Below are 25,265 nucleotides of genomic sequence, written 5' to 3'. Positions count from 1 at the left end.
GCCTTTTTTTTGTTATGTTTTTGCAGCTACAGTGCAGCACCAGAGGCCAGAAAAATTTGGCATGTACATATGCCTGAAAAACCAGGCATTGTTGCAGCCGCTGCTGTAGCAGTGGCCGAAAAAATTGATGTTTTCCAGGCAGAAAGTGCACTAAACATTTTGGCTTGAACCCTAGTTAGTGGCGGAGAAGTCACGCAAGTCATCCGGCATGCAGAGATTAAATACAGCAGCATGTGGACCATTTTTAGCCCAAGGCAGCTCATCTCATCACCAGGCCTTTTTTAGTCAAATGTATCGCCCACTGTCAGTCCCTTCGGGATCTATGCCTCATTCATCTTAGTAAAGGTGAGGTAATCTAGACTTTTTTGACCTAGGCGACTTCTCTTCTCAGTGACAATACCTCCTGCTGCACTGAAGGTCCTTTCTGACTGGACACTTGAAGCGGGGCAGGCCAGAAGTTCTATCGCAAATTGGGATAGCTCAGGCCACAGGTTAAGCCTGCACACCCAGTAATCAAGGGGTTCATCGCTCCTCAGAGTGTCGATATCTGCAGTTAAGGCGAGGTAGTCTGCTACCTGTCGGTCGAGTCGTTCTCTGAGGGTGGACCCCGAAGGGCTGTGGCGATGCGTAGGACTTAAAAAGCTCTGCATGTCCTCCATCAACAACACGTCTGTAAAGCGTCCTGTCCTTGCCGGCGTGGTCGTCGTGGTAGGAGGAGGATTTTTTTCACCTCTTCCCCTGTTAGATTCCCGTTGTGCTGTGACATCCCCCTTATACGCTGTGTAAAGCATACTTTTTAACTTGTTTTGGAACTGCTGCATCCTTTCCGACTTCCGGTAATTCGGTAACATTTCAGCCACTTTCTGCTTATACCGGGGGTCTAGTAGCGTGGCCACCCAGTACAGGTCGTTCTCCTTCAGCCTTTTTATACGAGTGTCTCTCAACAGGCACGACAGCATGAAAGACCCCATTTGCACAAGGTTGGATGCCGAGCTACTCATGTCCCGTTCCTTGTCCTCACTGATCTCACTGAAGGTCTGTTCTTCCCCCCAGCCACGTACAACACCACGGGTACCAGATAGGTGACAACGAGCACCATGGGATGCCTGCTGTGGTTGGTCTTCCTCCTCCTCAAAGCCACATTCCTCCTCTGACTCCTCTTCCTCAGACTCCTCTTCCAGCATTGCCGCATGTCCTGCAAACGATGCTGATAAGGCTGTTTCTGGTGGTGATGGTGACCACAACTCTTCCTCTTCCTCTTCACGCTCATCTACGACCTAATCCAGCACTCTTCGCAGGGCACGCTCCAGGAAGAAAACAAATGGGATGATGTCGCTGATGGTGCCTTCAGTGTGACTGACTAGGTTTTTTACCTCCGAAAAAGGACGCATGAGCCTACAGGCATTGCGCATGAGCGTCCAGTAACGTGGCAAAAAAATACCCAGCTCCGCAGAGGCTGTCCTAGCACCCCGGTCATACAAATATACTTGTTGGAGTGGGCGGTCGAACATTAGGAGTGTTGAATTTCAACGTGTTGGGCTGTCGCAAATCAAGCGCCTCACTGGCATGTTGTTTTGCCGCTGAATATCTGAAAAGTGCGCCATGGCCGTGTAGGAACGCCTGAAATGGCCACACACCTTCCTGGCCTGCTTGAGGACGTCCTGTAAGCCTGGGTACTTATGCATAAAGCTAGTACGATCAGATTACACACATGTGCCATGCACGGCACATGTGTCAACTTGCCCAAATTCAATGTCGCCAACAAATTGCTTCCGTTGTCACACACCACTTTGCCGATCTCCAGTTGGTGCGGAGTCAGCCACTGATCCACCTGTGCGTTCACGGCGGACAGGAGTGCTGGTCCGGTGTGACTCTCTGCTTTCAGGCAAGTCAACCCCAAGACGGCGTGACACTGTCGTATCCGGGATGTGGAATAGCCCCTGGGGAGCTGGGGGGGTGCAGTTGATGTGGAGCAAGACGCAGCAGAAGAAGAGGACTCAGCCGAGGAGGTTAGCGAAGAGGATGGAGTAGGAGGAGTAGAGGAGGTGGCAGCAAGCCTGCCTGCAAGTCGTGGCGGTGTCACCAACTCCTCTGCAGAGCATTCCATGCTTGGCAGCCGTCAGCAGGTTTACCCAATGCGCAGTGTACGTGATATACCTGCCCTGACCATGCTTTGCAGACCAGGCATCAGTGGTCAGATGGACCCTTGCCCCAACACTATGTGCCAGACATGCCATGACTTCCTTTTCCACAATAATATTGGAAATCCCTTATTTAGTGTGTAAAACGAGCATTTAGACTAGCAATGCTATGTCCAGCAAACAAAAAACAAGTAATGTGTAGACCTCATACACTGGCCAACTGAGAATTCCTTCAACAGTGCCCATGTGGTGTTCAAAGATTCCATGTACAATGTCATGAAGAAAGAAATCTATGGCACTCACCATTGTGAAACAAATGGTATAGGATGTAGACAAGATGGCCTATGGCTTAATAGGGGTTGTCCAGATTTTACTAATTATGGACTATCCTCAGGATAGGCCATCAATACTGGATCAACAGGGGTCCGACACCCAGCACTTCTAATGATCAGCTGTTGTCCAGTAGCTTTGGTGCTGGATCTATACAGCTTTGTCCACTGTATAGTTACTGAAATGCTTCTCCTTATGAAGCTACCCCAAAACAGCTAATTGCCATGGGTTTTCTGAGAATCGGTCATAATAGTAAAATCCTGGAAACCCCTCTAAGTAAATGCAAGTACAAGCAAAACAGCAGCAGACTGCCTTGTCCACATATGCCCTTTGCTGAACAAACCCTTCTACTGCTTAATGGTAAGTGCCGAACTTTTGTTTCTTCTACACATTATATATGAAGTATGATATAATACTTTTGCTATCCACTAATGTGTTCCTTAAATAGTAACATAACTGGCATGGTTAAAAATAAACACAATTGTCATGTTCCATCTATAATGCTGCAGTGTTGCTACAGAGCAAGTCAAAAATACCGATGATGCAGCTGCCATTGCCTTCATATTATAGCAGGTGGGAAATTTCTTCCTGACTCAGAATAAATTCCTTAATCATTTACACATTCTCAGCACTCCAGTACATATGCACTTATTAGCTGTTACATTAGGACCACCTGCCTAATAATGTGGAAACCCCGTGTGCCACCATAACAGCACTGACCTGTCAAGGTATGGACTCTACAAAACCTGTGAATCTGTGGTATCTGCCATAAGGATGTTGGCAGCAGTTACTTAAAGTCCTGTAAGTTGCATGGTGGACTTGTTTGTCCAGCAAATTCCACATATGCTCGATGGGATTCAACAATGTTTATGTTGGTGTAATGGATCAAAGTAACTTCCACATAGAGATGGCTAATTTTCGGACGTAAGCTCATAAGATGTATAACATGCTTGGATTAAGGCCACTGATCTTTCCATTTTGCAAATTTTATATAATGTATAGATGAAAGTATTGGCACACCTAAACAATACGTCTTCAGGAGCTTTAAAGAGGTTTTCTCACATTAGCAAATGGCATTTATCAATTATAAAAAGTTAAAACAAAGCACCTACTAATGTACTGTGATTGTCCATATTGCCTCCTTTGCTGGCTGGATTAATTTTTCCATGACATTATACAATGTTCGTATCCAGGGGTTATGACTACCGTGCAATCCAGCAGAGTTGGTCGTGCTTGCACACTATAGGAAAAATCACTTATGTACACTCCCACCAGAGAGGCCGGCGCCTTTTCCTATAGTGTGCAAGCATGGCCACTGCTACTGGATTACAGGGTGGTCGTAACCCCTGGATATGAGCAGTGTATAATGTGATATATTCAGCATCACCCCTTTGTTCTGAGCATGCATATGGATTTCAGCTCTACCTTGTATCATCTCGGGGTGAATGTCACCATATTGCAGAAATAGTAGTAAAGACAGAACCTGGAATTCCATTAGTTCTGTCATAATCCATTACATTATCACAATTAGGAAGGTACAATAATGACAATTTAAATGTGTCAATCACTACTACTCATGATCCATTGCATCATGGCAGTAGTGTTATCACACTTAGGAAGGCACAATAGTGACAGCTTAGATCTATCATTGCTACATGAGGATTTGTTTTTATTTCTACTGGGTAGTAGTAAATGTAAGATATTATACAAGTATTGTAGATAGTCTATCGTTGCCAGAAACAATTTTTAGCACTGCAATCTCAAAGTACTAATGGGCTCCTGGAAATGTTATATAGTAACACTGCAATATACAATATCTAATAGTAGTAAGTGGGGTGGACTGCAGACGCTCCAAAACTACATAATTTAACAAGGAAATTTAAGCCCTAGGGTCAGTAATAAAATATCTGTGCTTAGAGTATACTGTATATGTTTTAATTAATTTTTTTATGGGATTTCAGTTTTAAAAGTATTAATAAATGCCAAGTCTTATAGGGCTATAAAGGGAAATGAACCTAGGGGAAATGGCTCATAGTCATATTTTTCTTTTTTGCACTTTAGTTTACCCTTAACCTTGAACAGATTTTTGTTCACTCTTATCATTGTTACAAACCTAGGTATAACAAGATTACTGGAGAAATCTCTATACTTTTAAGTTAATCATACTGCACTTACGACTATTAAGCAAATATGTACCTATGGAGCAAAATAGAGGACAATGGGAGAAGTTACATGGCAGCTAGGGTCTACAGCATGTTGTTGAAACCCTGTGCTATAGATATGCTATAACATCACTTGAGAAGCCAATCCATATGCATGTGCTTAAATGATTTCCAGAGTCAAACAAGAATAACCTGCTACAACATGTAGAACATATAGCCTCTGTTTGGGGATGATACCTGCATCACATCACTACTGCTATATGGAATCACAATATACTGTGACTGATTTATCAGTACCGGCATGAGCTATGTCTTCATAGGGCCTGCGCTGTATGTATATCATACACTATACACAGTGAATACTTTACTACTCTTGTACACACATGTTCATCCTACTACCTTCAACTTTAATAGTGGATAAACATAAAAAAGTTTAAAATTAAAAAAAAGCTAAATAAAAGCACACAAATCAAAAGTGGTGATTTGTTTCACCTCATATCAAAAGGCGCAAGGTGCTTGTAAAACTTTTTTAAATATCTGCCTGATTATCCACCAATTTCTCCTGATTTAAACATTTTAACAATGAGGGAACTACAGTACCCTGAAAGATGATCAAAATTTGGGTTATTCACTCTAGAAAAAAAGACAACTGAGGGGAGATCTAATTACTATGTATAAATGTAGTAAAATGTGGCCAAGGAAAGAAAAAGGCGCTCATAGGGTAAATAAGTTAAAAGACGAGCCTCCTAAGAAACAGGAAGAGTGGTACTGCTCACCTGTTGTTGTTGCACCTATTGTTCGGTGCAACTGAAATGGAGGTGAATAAGTGATTACGTCTTGCTGGTTGGTGCTGCAGATTCCGTCCGCCTTCCCCTTTGGCGGGGGCCAAGCCGCCGTCTGGGTCAATGAATATGGTATATTTCCTCTGGACCGGGGGTCGAGTGGAGAGGTGGACCGTAGGCGCAAAAACGCAACCAGAGTTTTTTTTACAAACCAATAGTTTGTTTTATTGTTATCGTGACAACGCGTTTCGGGGTTCTGCGGAACCCTTTTTCAAGTCGGTGGATGATACCGCTGGTGGAGAGAGCGCTGTTCCCAGATCCTGGCACGTGTGGCGTCCAGATGCTGTTTAAGAGTGATTACGCTTCACTGATTGGTGCTGCCGATTCCGTCCACGTTCCCCTTTAGCGGGGGCCAAGCCGCCGTCTGGGTCAATGAATAGGGTATATTTCCACTGGACCCGGGGGTCGAGTGGAGAGGTGGACCGTAGGCGCAAAAACGCAACCAGAGTTTTTTTTACAAACCAATAGGTTTTTCTATTGTTATCGTGACAACGCGTTTCGAGGTTCTGCGGACCCCTTTTTCAAGTCGGTGGATGATACCGCTGGTGGAGAGAGCGCTGTTCCCAGCTCCTGGCACGTGTGGCGTCCAGATGCTGTAAAAAAAAAATCCTCTTGTTGCGTTTTTGCGCCTACGGTCCGCCTACGGTCCACCTACGCGTACTGTCCACCTCTCAACTCGACCCCCGGTCCAGTGGAAATATACCCTATGTATAAATATATCAGGGGTCAGTACAGAGATCTCTTCTATCATCTATTTATCCCCAGGACTGTGACTGTGATGAGGGGACATCCTCTGTATCTGGAGGAGAGACGGTTTGTACACAAACCTAGAAGAGGATTCTTTATGGTAAGAGCAGTGAGACTATGGAACTCTCTGAGGAGGTGGTGATGGTGAGTTCACTAAAAGCATTCTAGAGGGGCCTGGATATATTTCTGGAGTGTAATAATATTACAGGCTATAGCTACTAGAGAGGGGTCGTTGATCCAAGGAGTTATTCTGATTGCCTGATTGGAGTCGGGAAGGAATTTATTTTTTCCTTAAGTGGGGAAAATTGGCTTCTACCTTCTTTTTTTTCCTTCCTCTGCATCAACTTGCAGGATGACAGGCCGAACTGGATGGACAGATGTCTTTTTTCAGCCTTATATACTATGTTACTTATTAAAATGGGACTTTTTTAAACTGAAAAGCGCCATTTCAGCCACCACTGTCCAGACCACACTTACTACTTTTGAAACATATTTGCAACACTTCCAGTGGTAAATTGTGACTTCTGTCTCAGACTCGGTATGTTTTTGTTATTGTTTTGTTTTTTAACCATTTAAGGACCACAGGTTTATACCCCCCTAGTGACCAGGCCCTTTTTTACAAATCGGCACTCCACAACTTTAGCGGTTTATTGCTCGGTCATGCAACTTACCACCCAAATGAATTTTACCTCCTTTTCTTCTCACTAATAGAGCTTTCATTTGGTGGTATTTCATTGCTGCTGACATTTTTACTTTTTTTGTTATTAATCGAAATTTACAGATTTTTGCAAAAAAAATTGCAAAAAAAACGACATCCATATATAAATTTTTCGCTAAATTTATTGTTCTACATGTCTTTGATAAAAAAAAATGGTTTGGGTAAAAGCTATAGCGTTTACAAACTATGGTACAAAAATGTGAATTTCCGCTTTTTGAAGCAGCTCTGACTTTCTGAGCACCTGTCATGTTTCCTGAGGTTCTACAATGGCCAGACAGTACAAACACCCCACAAATGACCCCATTTCGGAAAGTAGACACCCTAAGGTATTCGCTGATGGGCATAGTGAGTTCATAGAACTTTTTATTTTTTGTCACAAGTTAGCGGAAAATGATGATTTTTTTCTTTTCCTTACAAAGTCTCATATTCCACTAACTTGTGACAAAAAATAAAAACTTCCATGAACTCACTATGCCCATCACGAAATACCTTGGGGTGTCTTCTTTCCAAAATGGGGTCACTTGTGGGGTAGTTATACTGCCCTGGCATTTTAGGGGCCCGAATGCGTGAGAAGTAGTTTGAAATCAAAATCTGTAAAAAATGGCCGGTGAAATCCGAAAGGTGCTCTTTGGAATGTGGGCCCCTTTGCCCACCTAGGCTGCAATAAAGTGTCACACATGTGGTATTGCCGTACTCAGGAGAAGTTGGGCAATGTGTTTTGGGGTGTCATTTTACATATACCCATGCTGGGTGAGATAAATATCTCGGCAAAAGACAACTTTTCCAATTTTTTTATACAAAGTTGGCATTTGACCGAGATATTTCTCTCACCCAGCATGGGTATATGTAAAATGACACCCCAAAACACATTTCCCAACTTCTCCTGAGTACGGCGATACCAGATGTGTGACACTTTTTTGCAGCCTAGATGCGCAAAGGGGCCCACATTCCTTTTAGAAGGGCATTTTTAGACATTTGGATCCCAGACTTCTTCTCACGCTTTAGGGCCCCTAAAATGCCAGGGCAGTATAAATACCCCACATGTGACCCCATTTTGGAAAGAAGACACCCCAAGGTATTCAATGAGGGGCATGGCGAGTTCATAGAATTATTTTTTTTTTGCCACAAGTTAGCGGAAATTGATTTTCTTTTGTTTTTTCTCACAAAGTCTCCATTTCCGCTAACTTGGGACAAAAATTTCAATCTTTCATGGACTCAATATTCCCCTCAGCGAATACCTTGGGGTGTCTTCTTTCCGAAATGGGGTCACATGTGGGGTATTTATACTGCCCTGGCATTTTAGGGGCCCTAAAGCGTGAGAAGAGGTCTGGAATATAAATGTCAAAAAATTTTTACGCATTTGGATTCCGTGAGGGGTATGGTGAGTTCATGTGAGATTTTATTTTTTGACACAAGTTAGTGGACTATGAGACTTTGTAAGAAAAAAATAAAAGAAAAAATTTCCGCTAACTTGGGCCAAAACAATGTCTGAATGGAGCCTTACAGGGGCGTGATCAATGACAGGGGGGTGATCAGGGAGTCTATATGGGGTGATCACCCCCCTGTCATTGATCACCCCCCTGTAAGGCTCCATTCAGATGTCCGTATGTGTTTTGCGGATCCGATCCATGTATCAGTGGATCCGTAAAAATCATACGGACGTCGGAATGGAGCCTTACAGGGGGGTGATCAATGACAGGGGGGTGATCAATGACAGGGGGGTGATCTGGGAGTCTATATGGGGTGATCACCCCCGTCATTGATCACCCCTCTGTAAGGCTCCATTCAGACGTCCGTATGTGTTTTGCGGATCCGATCCATGTATCAGTGGATCCGTAAAAATCATACGGACGTCCTAATGGAGCCTTACAAGGGGGTGATCAATGACAGGGGGGTGATCAGGGAGTCTATATGGGGTGATCACCCCCGTCATTGATCACCCCCCTGTAAGGCTCCATTCAGACGTCCGTATGTGTTTTGCGGATACGATCCATATATCAGTGGATCCGTAAAAATCATACGGACGTCTGAATGGAGCCTTACAAGGGGGTGATCAATGACAGGGGGGTTATCAGGGAGTCTATATGGGGTGATCAGGGGTGATCAGGGGTGAATAAGGGGTTAATAAGTGACGGGGGGTGTAGTGTAGTGTGGTGCTTGGTGCTACATATTACTGAGCTACCTGTGTCCTCTGGTGGTCAATCCAAACAAAAGGGACCACCAGAGGACCAGGTAGCAGGTGTATTAGATGCTGTTATCAAAACAGTGTCTAATATACCTGTTAGGGGTTAAAAAAATCGCATCTCCAGCCTGCCAGCGAACGATCGCCGCTGCCAGGCTGGAGATCCACTCGCTTACCTTCTGATCCTGTGAACTCGCGCGCCTGTGTGCCCGCGTTCACAGGAAATCTCGGCTTACGCGAGATGACGCCAATCGGCGTTAGTGTAGCCTGGGAGAGCCGCCGCAATGACGCCTTTCGGCGTTACGTGTGCGGCAAGAGATTAAGAATGACAATTTACTGACAAAACTCTGCTGTTTAGCTCATTCATATCATCATGTATAAATATTTTCCTATCACTTGTTCCCACAACAGGTCAGTTTTTCTTTTCAGAAATGCGACTTTTTGACAAAAAGCCACACCTTTCTGCCATAAATGTGACTTTTTAGACAAAACACCACCACATAAGCTGTCTTAATTGTCTGCAACAATTTGAGCCATGTATGCCCATAAGAGGATGATAAAGGATTGTAATATGCGCCAATTTGATGGCCCCACCCACTCTGACATTAATGACTTATTTCTGGAGTAATGCGTTCTTTAAGGTGAAAATTAAGGAGAAAACAGTTGATATATATGGTGCAAATTAAAACACCATTCTTTTTGGTTCACTTTACTCCATAATTCTAGCTCAACATGCTTAGTAAAGGTCCCCGTGTCTCCCCAAACCCATACAAAAGAGCATTAGACATCCTGCATGAGATGAATCCATTTGACACAGGTATAATATTTTAAGGCAGTTGTCTCACCATAAAAACCTGTCTACATGGATTTAGAGATGTCGCGAACATAAAATTTTCCGTTCGCAAACGGTGAATGCGAATTTTCGCAAATGTTCGTGAACGGGCGAACTGGGCAAACCGCCATAGACTTCAATAGGCAGGCGAATTTTAAAACCCACAGGGACTCTTTCTGGCCACAATAGTGATGGAAAAGTTGTTTCAAGGGGACTAACACCTGGACTGTGGCATGCCGGAGGGGGATCCATGGCAAAACTCCCATGGAAAATTACATTGTTGACGCACAGTCTGGTTTTAATCCATAAAGAGGATAAATCACCTAACATTCCGAAATTGTTTGGAATAACGTGCTTTAAAACATCAGGTATGATGGGTTACGCCCGCTTCACAGTGACAGACCAAACTCCCCGTTTAACGCACCGCAAACAGTCCATTTGCACAACCACAAACTCCCCATTTGCACAAGGTTGGATACCAAGCTAGCCATGTCCCGTTCCTTGTCCTCACTGACGTCATTGAAGGTCTCTTCCTCCACCCAGCCACTTACAACACCAAGGGTCCCCGAAAGGTGACAACAAGCCCCCTGGGACGCCTGCTGTGGTTGGTCTTCCACCTCCTCAAAGCCACCTTCCTCCTCTGACTCCTCTTCTTCAGACTCCTCTCTCTGCGTTGCCTCTCTCTGTGTTATTATAAGGTGTGTTAAGTAGTACTATTCCTATCAGTTTAATCCCTGTTATATGGAATCGATTTTAGGAACCGGGAGATGGAAAAAGATGCTTGGTCGGTCCTCCTACTTCCAATTTGGGGCACTGTGCGTGCAATCTACTGTGCCACCAGATAGGAACGGTGTGTTAAGTAGTACTATTCTTATCAGTTTAATCCCTGTTACGTCCACAAGTATTATTATTATTATTATTATTATTATTATTATAATAATAAGGTGTGTTAAGTAGTACTATTCCTATCAGTTTAATCCCTGTTACGTCCCCTATCAGGGGACGTGCATGGAATAGATTTTAGACAACCGCAAAGAGTTGTCAATATAGTTGACACACTCATGACATAAATTTTATACCTCTATGCGTCAATACCTCTATGATGACTGTGCTCGTGCGCACGTTTGGGAGATTGCAGGCGATGGGTTTTTTCAAAGCCTATAGTCGTGCTGAGGTAGTTCAGTGACAGTTAAGTGACCCAGAAAACAATGATTCTGCAGTGTGGGCCCATTGTTGGCCTAGTAGGCTTTAATGATCACCTTAGATGATCACAAAGAAAATTAATGTTTTTTCTATGCAAAATTATCCAGCCGATCGCTTTTGCTCTGTTCACAATGAAGCAACGACCTTATCATCTGGGGTGTGCCAACATTGCCAACACACTCATAGAGGTGATCGCTTCATTGTGATACGCAAGCCCCTTCACCACAACAAGGTAAAAATCACGAAGGGGAATTGACACATGTATGTGCCCTTTTTTTTTGTTTGGTTTTTGAAGCCACAGTGCAGCACCAGAGGCCAGAAAGATTAGGCATGTACACATGCCTGAAAAATTAGGTATTGTTGCAGGCGCTGCTGTAGCAGCAGCCAGAAAAATTGATGTTTTCCAGGCAGAAAGTGCCCTAAAACATTGTGGCTTGAACCCTAGTTGGTGGCGGATAAGTCACGCAAGTCATCCGGCATTCAAAGATAAAATACAGCAGCGTGTGTTGATCGCTTCATTGTGATACACAAGCCCCTTCACCACAACAAGGTAACGATCACGAAGGGGAATTGACACATGTATGTGCCTTTTTTTTTTGTTACGTTTTTGCATACTTTTTAATTTATTTTGTAACTGCTGCATCCTTTCCGACTTCCGGTAATTCGGTAACATTTCAGGCACTTTCTGCTTATACCGGGGGTCTAGTAGCGTGGCCACGTACAACACCACGGGTACCAGATAGATGACAACGAGCACCCTGGGATGCCTGTTGTGGTTGGTCTTCCTCCTCCTCCTCAAACCCACATTCCTCTTCTGACTCCTCTTCCTCACACTCCTCTTCCAGCGTTGCCGCAGGTCCAGCAAGCAATGCTGATAAGGCTGTTTCTGGTGGTGATGGTGACCACAACTCTTCCTCTTCACGCTCATCTACGGCCTGATCCAGCACTCTTCGCAGGGCACGCTCCAGGAAGAAAACAAATGGGATGATGTCGCTGATGGTGCCTTCGGTGCGACTGACTAGGTTTGTCACCTCTTCAAAAGGACGCATGAGCCTACAGGCATTGCGCATGATCGTCCAGTAACGTGGCAAAAAAATTCCCAGCTCCGCAGAGGCTGCCCTAGCACCCCGGTCATACAAATACTTGTTGACGGCTTTTTCTTGTTGGAGCAGGCGGTCGAACATTAGGAGTGTTGAATTCCAATGTGTCGGGCTGTCGCAAATCAAGCGCCTCACTGGCATGTTGTTTCACCGTTGGATATCTGAAAAGTGCGCCATGGCCGTTTAGGAACGCCTGAAATGGCCACACACCTTCCTGGCCTGCTTGAGGATGTCCTGTAAGCCTGGGTACTTATGCACAAAGCGTTGTACGATCAGATTTAACACATGTGCCATGCACGGCACATGTGTCAACTTGCCAAAATTCAATGCCGCCAACAAATTGCTTCCGTTGTCACACACCACTTTGCCGATCTCCAGTTGGTGCGGAGTCAGCCACTGATCCACCTGTGCGTTCAGGGCGGACAGGAGTGCTGGTCCGGTGTGAATCTCTGCTTTTAGGCAAGTCAACCCCAAGACGGCGTGACACTGTCATATACGGGATGTGGAATAGCCCCTGGGGAGCTGGGGGGGTGCCGTTGATGTGGAGCAAGATGCAGCAGCAGAAGAGGACTCAGCCGAGGAGGTTATGGAAGAGGATGGAGTAGGAGGAGTAGAGGAGGTGGCAGCAGGCCTGCTTGCAAGTCGTGGCGGTGTCACCAACTCCTCTGCAGAGCCACGCATTCCATGCTTGGCAGCCGTCAGCAGGTTTACCCAATGCGCAGTGTAGGTGATATACCTGCCCTGACCGTGCTTTTCAGACCAGGTATCAGTGGTCAGATGGACCCTTGCCCCAACACTGTGTGCCAGACATGCCATTACTTCCTTTTGCACAATTGAGTACAGGTTGGGGATTGCCTTTTGTGCAAAGAAATTTTGGCCGGGTACCTTCCACTGCGGTGTCCCAATAGCTAAAATTTTTTTGAAGGCCTCACAATCCACCATCTTGTATGGTAAAAGCTGGCAGGCTAAGAGTTCAGACAAGCCAGCTGTCAGACGCCGGGCAAGGGGGTGACTTTGTGACATTGGCTTCTTATGCTCAAACATGTCTATGACAGACACCTGACTGTGGGCAGATGAGCAGGAACTGCTCAAGACGAGAGACGGAGTGGCGGATGGTTGAGAGGGGGCAAGGAGGACAGCAGTGGTTGACGTGGCTGAAGATGCTGGACCAGGAGGAGAATGGCGGCTTTGAGTTTGTGTGCTGCTTGTACTCATGTGTTGATCCCATAGGCGTTTGTGATGTGCGATCATGTGCCTTCACAAAGCAGTTGTACCTAGGTGGGTGTTGGACTTCCCACGACTCAGTTTCTATTGGCACAGGTTGCAAATGGCATTGCTGTTGTCAGAGGCAGACACACAAAAAAAATACCACACTGCTGAGCTCTGCAATGACGGCATTCTGGTGGTGGCAACAGCATGCGTTGATTGGCGTGCTGTCTGGCTGACCCCGGGTGCCGATGCATGCTGTCTGACTGTGCCACTAGCTCCTTGCGACGACCTCCCCCTGCTTCCAACTTGTCTCCTCCTCCTCTCTGTCTCCCCATCTGAACTTTCCCCCTGTTCTTCTTCTCTTCGAGCAGGGACCCACGTGACATCCACGGACACATCGTCATCATCAACCGCTTCACTTGTATCTGACAACTCAGCAAAGGAAGCAGCAGCGGGTACAACATCATCATCATCACACCGTACGTCCATGTGTGTAATGCTGCCTGACTGAGACATATCCCTGTTATCTACATCCTCTGGCAATAATAGTTGCGCATCACTCATTTCTTCCAACTGATGTGTAAATAATTCCTCTGACAGATCAAGTGAAGCGGCTGTGGTGCTAGTGTTGGTGGTGGCGGCAGGCGGGTGAGTGGTAACTTGAGAGGTGCCCAAAGCTGAGCTGGAGGAGGATGGTGCGTCAAGGTTCCAAGCTGAAGCTGTAGAAGATTGGTTGTCCTGTATTAGCCAGTCAACTATGTCCTCAGAACTTTTCGAGTTCAGGGTACGTGGCCTCTGAACACTGGGCATTATTCTAGGGCCAAAGGGAATCACAGCACTACGACCACGATGGCCCCTGCGGGGTGGCCTGCCTCTGCCTCTGTCATTTTTTTTAGATTAGTTAAGTTGTACTATGCGTGCAAGCTACTGTGACACCAGATATGAGTTGCGCTGAAGTGACACTATGGACTTTCAGCTGGGCCTTAAACACACAAACACGTGTGTGCAACTGACTGCTATTTATTCACAGTCAAAATTGTTGTTTTTCTTTAAAGGATAACTGTCACACTTAGACCCCAATTTAAATTTTCATATATGTAGTTACTAATAACATGATATTCCAGAATCAGTTACTATTAGACTGACTTACCCCATATTTAATAAGATTCAGCCCTTAGCAACCAGTCTGCATAAAACTGCAATTTCACTATTCAGTTAAGATGGCCGCCACTGCCCTCACCCTGAGGCTAATCCCGCCTGCCCTCACTAGCCAATAACAATAGCCCCCCAAAAGTAACCAGAGACCTCCCCCCTAAAGGGTTAATCTCCTGCAGCACAAAGGGGTCCTCTTACCACATGTTGCTTTCATTTATACATTGAGCAGATGGTAGATCTCCCTTCCCTGGTCTGCGCTGATTCAACTCTACTTCTCCAGCTCTGCTGAGTGAGGGAGCGTCTGCCAAGCGCAGGGACAGGGAAAAGTGCACACAGCCCAGGCACTGTTATCAGCTGCTGGGGAGGACCTGGCTTTAATCATTTACTTACAGTCCCTGGATGTCAGTAATCTGACCTTGCTCGCAGCCTGCTTCTGCGTCCTCAGTCCTTCAACAGAGGACGGACCATGCCTAGCCTAACCCTATTTTAAGCACAGGTAAAAGTAGGCAGTACAGGGGACAAAAATGTGGAATTAAGAGGTAATTGAATACACAGTGAAAAGTTGAAATAGGGCCACCAAGGAGATATTAATCACCACAATCCAATACTCCAAAAAAATTATATACGACAGTTATACTTTAAATGTAACACCAGAAATGAATGTCGCTGAAGTGACTCTATGCACTGGCAGCTGGGCCTTAAACACACAAACACATGTGTGCAACTGACTGCTATTTATTCACAGTCAAAATTGTTGTTTTTCTTTAAATGTAATCGAATGTGACACCAGATATGAGTTGCGCTGAAGTGACACTATGGACTTGCAGCTGGGCCTTAAACACACAAACACGTGTGTGCAACTGACTGCTATTTATTCACAGTCAAAATTGTTGTTTTTCTTTAAATGTAATCGAATGTGACACCAGATATGAGTTGCGCTGAAGTGACACTATGCACTGGGAGCTGGGCCTTAAACACACAAACACGTGTGTGCAACTGACTGCTATTTATTCACAGTCAAAATTGTTGTTTTTCTTTAAATGTAATCGAATGTGACACCAGAAATGAATGGCGCTGAAGTGACACTATGCACTTGCAGGGCATGAAACACACGCGCGTGCCGGCAACTGACTGCTATTATATTACAGTTTTTTATTAAATGCAAGCTACTGTGCCACCAGATATGAGTGGTGGCCCTGGGCAAGTGGGCACAGTATACGCTGTGAGCCTGACACAAACGCTGGCAGGTAGGCAACTGCAATTAGATTACACAGGGAAAAAAAAAAGCAGAATAATGTTCTAGCCCTAAAAAGGGCTTTTTGGGGTGCTGTCCTTACAGCAGAGATCAGATGAGTCCTTCAGGACTGTAGTGGACACTGAATACACTAGCCTAGCTATCGATTTCCCTATTAAATCAGCAGCAACTACACTGTCCCTCCTCTCACTAAGAATGCAGCTTCCGAATGAATCTAAAATGGATGCTGTCCAGGAGGTGGGAAGGTCTGGGAGGGAGGGTCTGCTGCTGATTGGCAGGAATGTGTTTGCTGACTGTGAGGTACAGGGTCAAAGTTTACACAATGATGATGAATAGGGGGCGGACCGAACATCGCATATGTTCGCCCGCCGCGGCGAACACGAACAAGCTATGTTCGCCGGGAACTATTCGCCGGCGAATAGTTCGGGACATCTCTACATAGATATGGGCATCATATAGGGGTCTGACCTATAGGACCCCCCTTCCAAGAAGGAAAATGCTCTGTAATTGCAACTCCTACACTAAACACTTTTTTGGGGGGATTTTTTTTATTTATTTTCCATGTCACTACCTATATTTAAATTTATTTTTATTAAAATCCTGCAGTTCTCACACTTACCACTAGGCCTAAAATATGTTCAGACTTCCTGTATTTTCAGATCCTGTGTGTATCCATACAGACGTATTACTTGTCATTGCAATTCTACCTGTGATGATAATGATTACTAAAAAATTACCTGTACAGAACAGGAAATTATGACCTATTATTTAATGCTCTAGTGGCATGGTAGTGGCATGGAAAATAAATAAAAAATCTCACCAAAAATTCAAAAAATATATGTTTAACATAAAAATGTGATTTTAACTATAAGTAGTTATTTAATAACACATTCCTTTAACCTCACCCTCCAATGAGACTGGTGGGTGAGGTATTTGAATCACTTGCATACTGGCTTCAGGACCACTCCCTGTTTTGTTGTGTGCACCAATGGCTTGATCTCTGGCTGGATTGTAAATCTGAACTGGTCCTTGATTTTGTGCCAGAAACCTGGTGTCTGTCTGAAACCCTTTGGGCCTGTTGATGGGGTATACTCTGAACTCTGTGTCTGAACTCTGAAACTAGAGCCTGTATCCTGAGCCCTGCATCTTTATCATGAACCCTGCGCGTGCACTGTGACTGTGTCTGTAACTTTGAAAATTTACAACTGACTTTTTCACTTTTTTAGGAGCTTAACCTCTTAACCTCTTAAGGACATAGGGCGTACAGGTACGCCCTTGTGCCCTGGTACTTAAGGACACAGGGCGTACATGTACGCCCTGTGTATTTTCGATCACTGCCGTGCGGCTGGCAGTGATCGGAACCCGGTGCCTGCTCAAATCATTGAGCAGGCACCTAGGCTAAATGCGCGGGGGGGTCCCGTGACCCCCCCATGTCGGCGATCGCGGCAAACCGCAGGTCAATTCAGACCTGCGGTTTGCTGCGATTTCTGAAGTTTCTGGTCCACGCAGTCCCTGACCGCGGGGATCAGAAACTTTATATGCCAAAAAAAAAGTTTTATTTACCCCCCCCTGCACCCCCGAATGATTTTTATGGTGGCGGGAGGTGCAGGGGGAGGGTTGCGGGCGGTGTGGGCGGTGCGGGAGGCGGGCGGTGCGGCAGGCGGGATCGCGATCCCCCGCCCGCCTCCCCTTGTATAATCGTTGGTGTCTAGTGGGGATACCAGGGTGCCAGCACATTGCTGGCACCCTGGTATAAACGGCTGACATCTGCGATGCGATGTCAGCCGTTTAACCCTTTCCATACAGCGGTCCGTACGGACCGCTGTATGGAAAAGGTTAACAGCGCAGGGAGCTCCCTCCCTCTCCCATCGGGGGGCTGCTGTGCCTTTGCAGCCCCCCAATGGGGAGGGAGAGAGCCCCCAGAGAGCCCCCCGAGAGATCCCCTCCTTACCCTTCCCCGTCTGCGAAGTTCTGAGCAGTACTGAGCAGACGGGGAAGGTTCCCATGGCAACAGGACGCCTCTCAGGCGTCCTGCTGTCCATGGTGCTGAACAGATCTGTGCTGAAAGGCATAGATCTGTTCAGTGTAAGTAAAATACAGTACAGAACAATATATATTGTACTGTACTGTATTATACAGACATCAGACCCACTGGATCTTCAAGAACCAAGTGGGTCTGGGTCAAAAAAAAGTGAATAAAAGTGAAAAAAAAGTAAAAATCAAAAAACCCATTTATCACTGATAAAAAATGAAAAAAATAAAATTCCCTACACATGTTTGGTATCGCCGCGTCCGTAACGACATGATCTATAAAACGGTCATGTTACTTTACCCAAACGGTGAACACCATAAAAATAAAAAATAAAAAACTATGATGAAATTGAAATTTTGCCCACCTTACTTCCCAAAAAAGGTAATAAAAGTGATCAAAAAAGTCGCATGTACGCCAAAATTGTAACAATCAAACCGTCATCTCATCCCGCAAAAATCATACCCTACCCAAGATAATCGCCCAAAAACTGAAAAAACTATGGCTCTTAGACTATGGAAACACTAAAACATGATTTTTTTTGTTTCAAAAATGAAATCATTGTGTAAAACTTACATAAATAAATAAAAAGTATACATATTAGGTATCGCCGCGTCCGTATCGCCCGGCTCTATAAAAATATCACATGATCTAACCCCTCAGATGACCACCGTAAAAAAATAAAAATAAAAACGGTGTAAAAAAAGCCATTTTTTGTCATCTTACGTCACAAAAAGTGTAATAGCAAGCAATCAAAAAGTCATATGCACCCCAAAATAGATGCCAATCAAACCGTCATCTCATCCCGCAAAAAATAAGACCCTACTTAAGATAATCGCCCAAAAACTGAAAAAACTATGGCTCTTAGACTATGGAGACACTAAAACATTTTTTTGGTTTTAAAAATGAAATCATTGTGTAAAACTTACATAAATAAAAAAAATTGTATACATATTAGGTATCTCCGCGTCCGTGACAACCTGCTCTATAAAATTACCACATGATCTAACCTGTCAGATGAATGTTGTAAATAACAAAAAAAAAACGGTGCCAAAAAAGCTATTTCTTGTTACCTTGCCGCACAAAAAGTGTAATATAGAGCAACCAAAAATCATATGTACCCTAAACTAGTACCAACAAAACTGCCACCCTATCCCGTAGTTTCTAAAATGGGGTCACTTTTTTGGAGTTTCTACTCTAGGGGTGCATCAGGGGGGCTTCAAATGGGACATGGTGTCAAAAAAACCAGTCCAGCAAAATATGCCTTCCAAAAACCATATGGTGTTCCTTTCCTTCTGCACCCTGCCGTGTGCCCGTACAGCTGTTTACGACCACATATGAGGTGTTTCTGTAAACTACAGAATTAGGGCCATAAATAATGAGTTTTGTTTGGCTGTTAACCCTTGCTTTGTAACTGGAAAAAAAATATTAAAATGGAAAATCTGCCAAAAAAGTGAAATTTTGAAATTGTATCTCTATTTTCCATTAAATCTTGTGCAACACCTAAAGGGTTAACAAAGTTTGTAAAATCAGTTTTGAATACCTTGAGGGGTGTAGTTTCTTAGATGGGGTCACTTTTATGGAGTTTATAATCTAGGGGTGCATCAGGGGGGCTTCAAATGGGACATGGTGCCAAAAAAACAGTCCAGCAAAATCAGCCCTCCAAAAACCAAACGGCGCACCTTTCACTCTACGCCCCGCTGTGTGCCCGTACAGTAGTTTACGGCCACATATGGGGTGTTTCTGTAAACAGCAGAGTCAGGGCAATAAAGATACAGTCTTGTTTGGCTGTTAACCCTTGCTTTGTTAGTGGAAAAAATGGGTTAAAATGGAAAATTAGGCAAAAAAATGAAATTCTCAAATTTCATCGCCATTTGCCAATAACTCTTGTGCAACACCTAAAGGGTTAACGACGTATGTAAAATCAGTTTTGAATACCTTGAGGGGTGTAGTTTCTTAGATGGGGTCACTTTTAGGGAGTTTCTCCTCTAGGGGTGCATCAGGGGGCTTCAAATGGGACATGGTGTAAATAAACCAGTCCATAAAAATCAGCCTTCCAAAAACCAAACGGCGCACCTTTCACTCTACGCCCCGCTGTGTGGCCGTACAGTAGTTTACGGCCACATATTGGGTGTTTCTGTAAATGGCAGAGTCAGGGCAATAAAGATACAGTCTTGTTTGGCTGTTAACCCTTGGTTTGTTAGTGGAAAAAATGGGTTAAAATGAATTAGATTAAATGGGTTAGAATAAAATTAGACAAAAAAATGAAATTCTCAAATTTCCTCCCTATTTGCCAATAACTCTTGTGCAACACCTAAAGGGTTAACAACGTATGCAAAATCAGTTTTGAATACCTTGAGGGGTGTAGTTTCTTAGATGGGGTCATTTTTGGGTGGTTTCTATAATGTAAGCCTCGCAAAGTGACTTGAGACCTGAACTGGTCCCTAGAAATTGAGTTTTTGTAAATTTCGGAAAAATTTCAAGATTTGCTTCTAAACTTCTAAGCCTTATAACATCCCCAAAAAATAAAATATCATTCCCAAAACAATTCAAACATGAAGTAGACATATGGGGAATGTAAAGTCATCACAATTTTTGGGGGTATTACTATGTATTACAGAAGTAGAGAAACTGAAACTTTGAAATTTGCTAATTTTTTTCAAATTTTTGTTAAATTAGGTATTTTTTGGTGCAAAAAAAATTTTTTTTTTGACTCCATTTTACCAGTGTCATGAAGTACAATATGTGACGAAAAAACAATCTCAGAACGGCCTGGATAAGTCAAACCGTTTTAAAGTTATCAGTACTTAAAGGGACTCTGGTCAGATTTTCAAAAAATGGCCTGGTCCTAAGGTGTAAAAAGGCTGTGTCCTTAAGGGGTTAAAGGAAACCTGTCACCAGGATTTTGTGCATAGAGCTGGGGACATGTGGACTGCTAGATGGCCGCTAGCACATCTGCAATACCCAGTCCCCACAGCTCTCTGCTCTTTTATTGTGTTAAAAAACTTTTTTGATCAATATGCAAATGACCTGATATGAGTCCTGTGTCCGGAGATGAGTCAAGCGGAAAGGAGCCCAGCACCGCCCCGCGTCCTCCGAATCTCCTCCTTGCTGGCTGACGTCACAGAGCTGGAGCGCCGAAATCTCGCGATGCGCGAGCTAGCGCATGCGCAGTGTCGGCATCATGTTCATTCCCTGTGCTGGCATCAGCACAGGGAACGAACTACGCATGCGCGAGATTTCGGCGCTCCAGCTCTGTGACGTCAGCCAGCAAGGAGGAGATTCGGAGGACGTGGGGCGGTGCTGGGCTCCTTTCCGCTTGACTCATCTCCGGACACAGGACACATATCAGGTCATTTGCATATTGATCAAAAAGGTTTTTTAACACAATAAAAGAGCAGAGAGCTATGGGGACTGGGTATTGCAGATGTGCTAGCGGCCATCTAGCAGCCCATGTCCCCAGCTCTATGCACAAAATCCTGGTGACAGGTTCCCTTTAACTGTCACGTTAAAATTGGGAAAACCTTCCCAAAAATGTAACTTTTTGTATTGTAGATTTTTAATGTGTGTCTGCAGTAAATCTTTTTGGCGTACAACTCAGGGGACACTATTGCATTTTAACCCCTTAGTGACATCATTAATTGGCCTTAAGGACCAATAATATTTTTCCCCATTGTGTTCTAGCAGTTATAACTTTTCTGGATTAGTTGCAGGTTTTTAGGAACCATTTTGGGGTATATATAGATTAACTAAAAATAATATATTTATAGACTATTAAATAACTATTTTTAGGGGGAAAGAAAAAAAAACTGCAATTTTTACATTTTGTGGATTTTTTTAATGGCATTCACTGTGTGGTAAAAACAACATCATTTTATTAAGTGGGTCCATACAGTGATGATAATGTCACATTTCTATATATTTTTACTGTTTTGTCTATCCTCCTGCAGCCTGTCAGTGTTGTGGAAATTTTATTAGGATGTGTATTTAATATATTGTGTATTGTCATCATGTCTCTCAGTGTCAGGGTAAACCATTGGAGTGGATATCTTCCCGTGTATGTCCTGTCACAGCTGCTGGGCGCAGAGGTCTCCATCGGCGAATGGTCCATGTGCTAAGCACTGGGCTGTGGGCCGGGGTAGACTGATGTGTTCAGCAGAGCAGTTTTTTGTTGGCGTGGATGCATTTGTTAAGAGAACAATATAACGAAAGGAACGTGCGTTTGTTGATCAGCCGCTGGAGATAATGACGTTGTCCTGTAAATAAACATGCATGAGGATCATAGTAATTTTATCTGGCATTGATCACTGAGCAAGGCTGGATAAAATTAGCTCCAGTGGTAATGGTAGATTATAGTATACATGTGTTTGTTAGCTAGGTTATTCTAAATGATGGTGTCTTGTCTTCCTATGTCATCACTTCCTGTTCCCTTGTCTTTTTTTCAATCAAGATGGTAACGCCTGGGTTTGTCTCTGACTGGGGCAGAGAGAGGGGATTCACCTTTTTCCTTACACAAACTTTGATGCGAGTGGATTACAACTATTAATATTTTTACTACAACAGATGGCTAGGAAGGATTCAACTGATTTTTTTCTCTGCACAGCAGGTAAAAGGGAGGGGAATAGTAAACTGTAGTTTTGTCTGCTGTGTCAGAGAAAATTTCTGCTTGTTAAAAGAACATTTTTCGCTCTATTTGTGTTAAGGATAAGGTGGGAATCTTTTCCCTTGTGTAATTTTTGATGGATCTGAGTTGATTGTACAGAGGTTGTATAATGAGATTGTATGATGAGTAGTACAGGGTATTGTGTTTTTTGTAACTTCTTAACTTTTATGTTACTTTGATTTTGTAAGAGGCAATTTTATAGAGGTTTATAGAGGCAGCAATTGGTTTTAGTGTTTGTACATTAGAGACAGCATTTAGAGAGTATTTTTATATTGTTAACCTGTAAATCACCCACAGATTGGAGGTTTTGCTCTGGTTTCGGCGGTAGGGAACAGGAAATATAGAAACAGTTTTTATTGCTGGATTTTGTAGACACTATCTTGATTTCCTCTGTGTGATGACCATGTGCTTGTCGGCCATCTTTATGACCATGTGCTTGTCGGCCATCTTTATGACCATGTGCTTGTCGACCATCTTTATGACCATGTGCTTGTCGGCCATCCTTAAGTATGTCGGCCATCTTAGTCAGTTTACTATGGAAAGCGATTGATTGTTTTTGCCTGAAATGTTAGTTTTGACAAATAATTATCTTGTTTTTTTGTAACCTTTCTATGTACAGTTTGATATTGTTTTGGTAAGTTTTGTGCTGGATATCGGTTGATTGTTCGGTTATGGTATAGCTCAGTGACCAGTCTGATACAGGAATCACTGTGTGAGCATTAGTGGCAGTTTAGTGGTGAAATCATCCTATAGTTGATGATTCTGCTTAATGTTTGTATATCTGTGGCTGTTACACTGAATTGTAGACTTGTTTGGCATAATTAATACGGGTACTACAGTGTAGAAAGGTTCTGTGCCAAAAGTATTGGGACAACTCCTAGAAATTGGTACTAGTGTTTTGTTTTTTGTAGCAACCATTGTGGTGTTTGTTTTTTTGTGCAATGGAAAGTATTTTTAAAGAAGTAGCAAAATTGAAGGACACGGCGGCCATTCTTCAGGCTATGCAGGGATCTACTGATCCATGGTTGCAGGCTCAGAATGAATGATTATGAATGTACTGTGAGGTGTAATACTGAGCTGCGCAAGGAAAATGAATGGTTGTCTGAAAGCCTGACGCATGCACAGGGTGCTGTAAGGGAATTGCCAGAGTTATTGAAACAACCGTTGGAGAGTAATGTGTCTGGGGTTAGAGGCAATGTATGAGCTGTAAGCATGGACATCTGAGGACTGTGGTTCAGATAGGGGAACCGACTCAGGGATGGAGATGGACAATGTGTCTGACCCTGGAGTTGGAAGTGTTAACACAATGCCAGAAGTTTCCTCAAATGAGTCCGTGGTAAGTGGACTCAATACAGATAGTAGTGTGGGATCTAGTCATGCTGGGATGGTTAATGTTGTGCGCCAAGTCAAATCACCATGTGCCCAGACAAGGTATTATGCAGGGAGACAAGCTATTCGTTGTTTTGCATGCAGGAAATCTGGGCACATTGCACGATATTGTGACGTTGCTATTGGCAACAGACACAGGCATGTTAAGTACCCCAGAACCACACCTAGAAGTGAAGTGGTTTATTCAGCAAGGTGGGGTAATGGTCCCAGACATGGTTCTTTGCAAAGGGACAGCCAAGGTCATTGATCAATGAAGCAGATTTTAAATCACAATATGAACGGTTAAGATGTGAAAATGTGAAGCTCAGAGAGGAAAGAGATCGGTTCCTGGAATTTTGAATAGAACCCCTTCCCCTAGGAAAAACCGGTTTTGGGACATTGAAATGTTAAATCCTGCTTCTCTGGTAAAATTAATCTGAAGCTGTTTGGAGCTGAGCAAATTAACATTTCAATGGCTGGGTGGGTAGAAATTCTCCTGTACGGTTTCAGGGGAACCCTCCAAGACATTGATTTGTTAATTCAGTCCTACACAATTGTATGTGTTCCTAAGGGTTTAGTTTTTGTATGAGTTTTGGGTTTTAATTTAAAATTAACTTTTTACTGAATCTCCATGTATATAGCAGGACTGTCTGTAACTGAAGTTTGCTATGTTTGTTTTTCTCTCCTGTTTACAGGTGGTCTTCTATGAATCCATTTTTATTTTTAGGTTTTATTGTTGTAATCAAGTTTTTTCCTTTTTTATTTTTCAGTTATTTTTGTCTATTTTCGTTTGGGTATTTCTTTGATTAATTTACATTTTTCTTCTTTTACTAATCCATTTTTATTTTTTAGGTTTTTATTGAAGTTTCTTTCAGTTTTTCCTTATTTACCAACCCATTTTTATTTCTAGTCTATTGATAATTATTTTTTTCCTTTTTAATCCATTTTAATTTTTTAGGTTTTTATTGATGTAATCAAGTTTTTTTCAGTTTCTGCAGTTCTATACTCAATCTTAGCATACTTTTTTCCTTCCATTACTCTTTTCCAAGTAACGGTTCTACACTCCAGGACTCTTCTCTCTTTAACAACCAGAGGTTAACCCCGTATTTATTTTTACTTTATCAGCCGGAGATTGACTGGAGGAGACACATTGAGCTGGAGAAAAGCGGGTCTCAATTATTGGCTAGTTGTTGCTGACCAAACGCAGGCGTAGCTCAGCTGTGTGTATAGCCCTTTAGGAGGAGCTTTGGCTTAAATGCCCTGTGGGAGTGGAAATAGCATTGAGAGTAGCAATAGGCCGCCTTCAGTGCAAGAGATTTCTAGCTGTCC

At 43.5% G+C, this 25,265-nt stretch overlaps 1 long non-coding RNA gene across 1 annotated transcript; it reads right to left on the bottom strand.

Annotated features, from left to right (window-relative positions):
• Positions 1 to 3,276: 3,276 nt before the first annotated feature.
• On the bottom strand, positions 3,277 to 24,008 carry LOC121002059. Its single transcript, XR_005779205.1, has 3 exons — positions 23,821 to 24,008; positions 16,969 to 16,974; positions 3,277 to 3,289 (listed from the first exon to the last, which is right to left on the bottom strand). It is a non-coding gene; the product is annotated as an uncharacterized LOC121002059 (long non-coding RNA).
• Positions 24,009 to 25,265: the final 1,257 nt, after the last annotated feature.

The sequence above is a fragment of the Bufo bufo genome, chromosome 5 (assembly GCF_905171765.1).
Source record: "Bufo bufo chromosome 5, aBufBuf1.1, whole genome shotgun sequence".
NCBI lineage: Eukaryota > Metazoa > Chordata > Amphibia > Anura > Bufonidae > Bufo > Bufo bufo.
The sequence above is the reverse complement of the archived record's forward strand: the minus strand, read 5'-3'. Positions and strand labels throughout refer to the sequence as shown.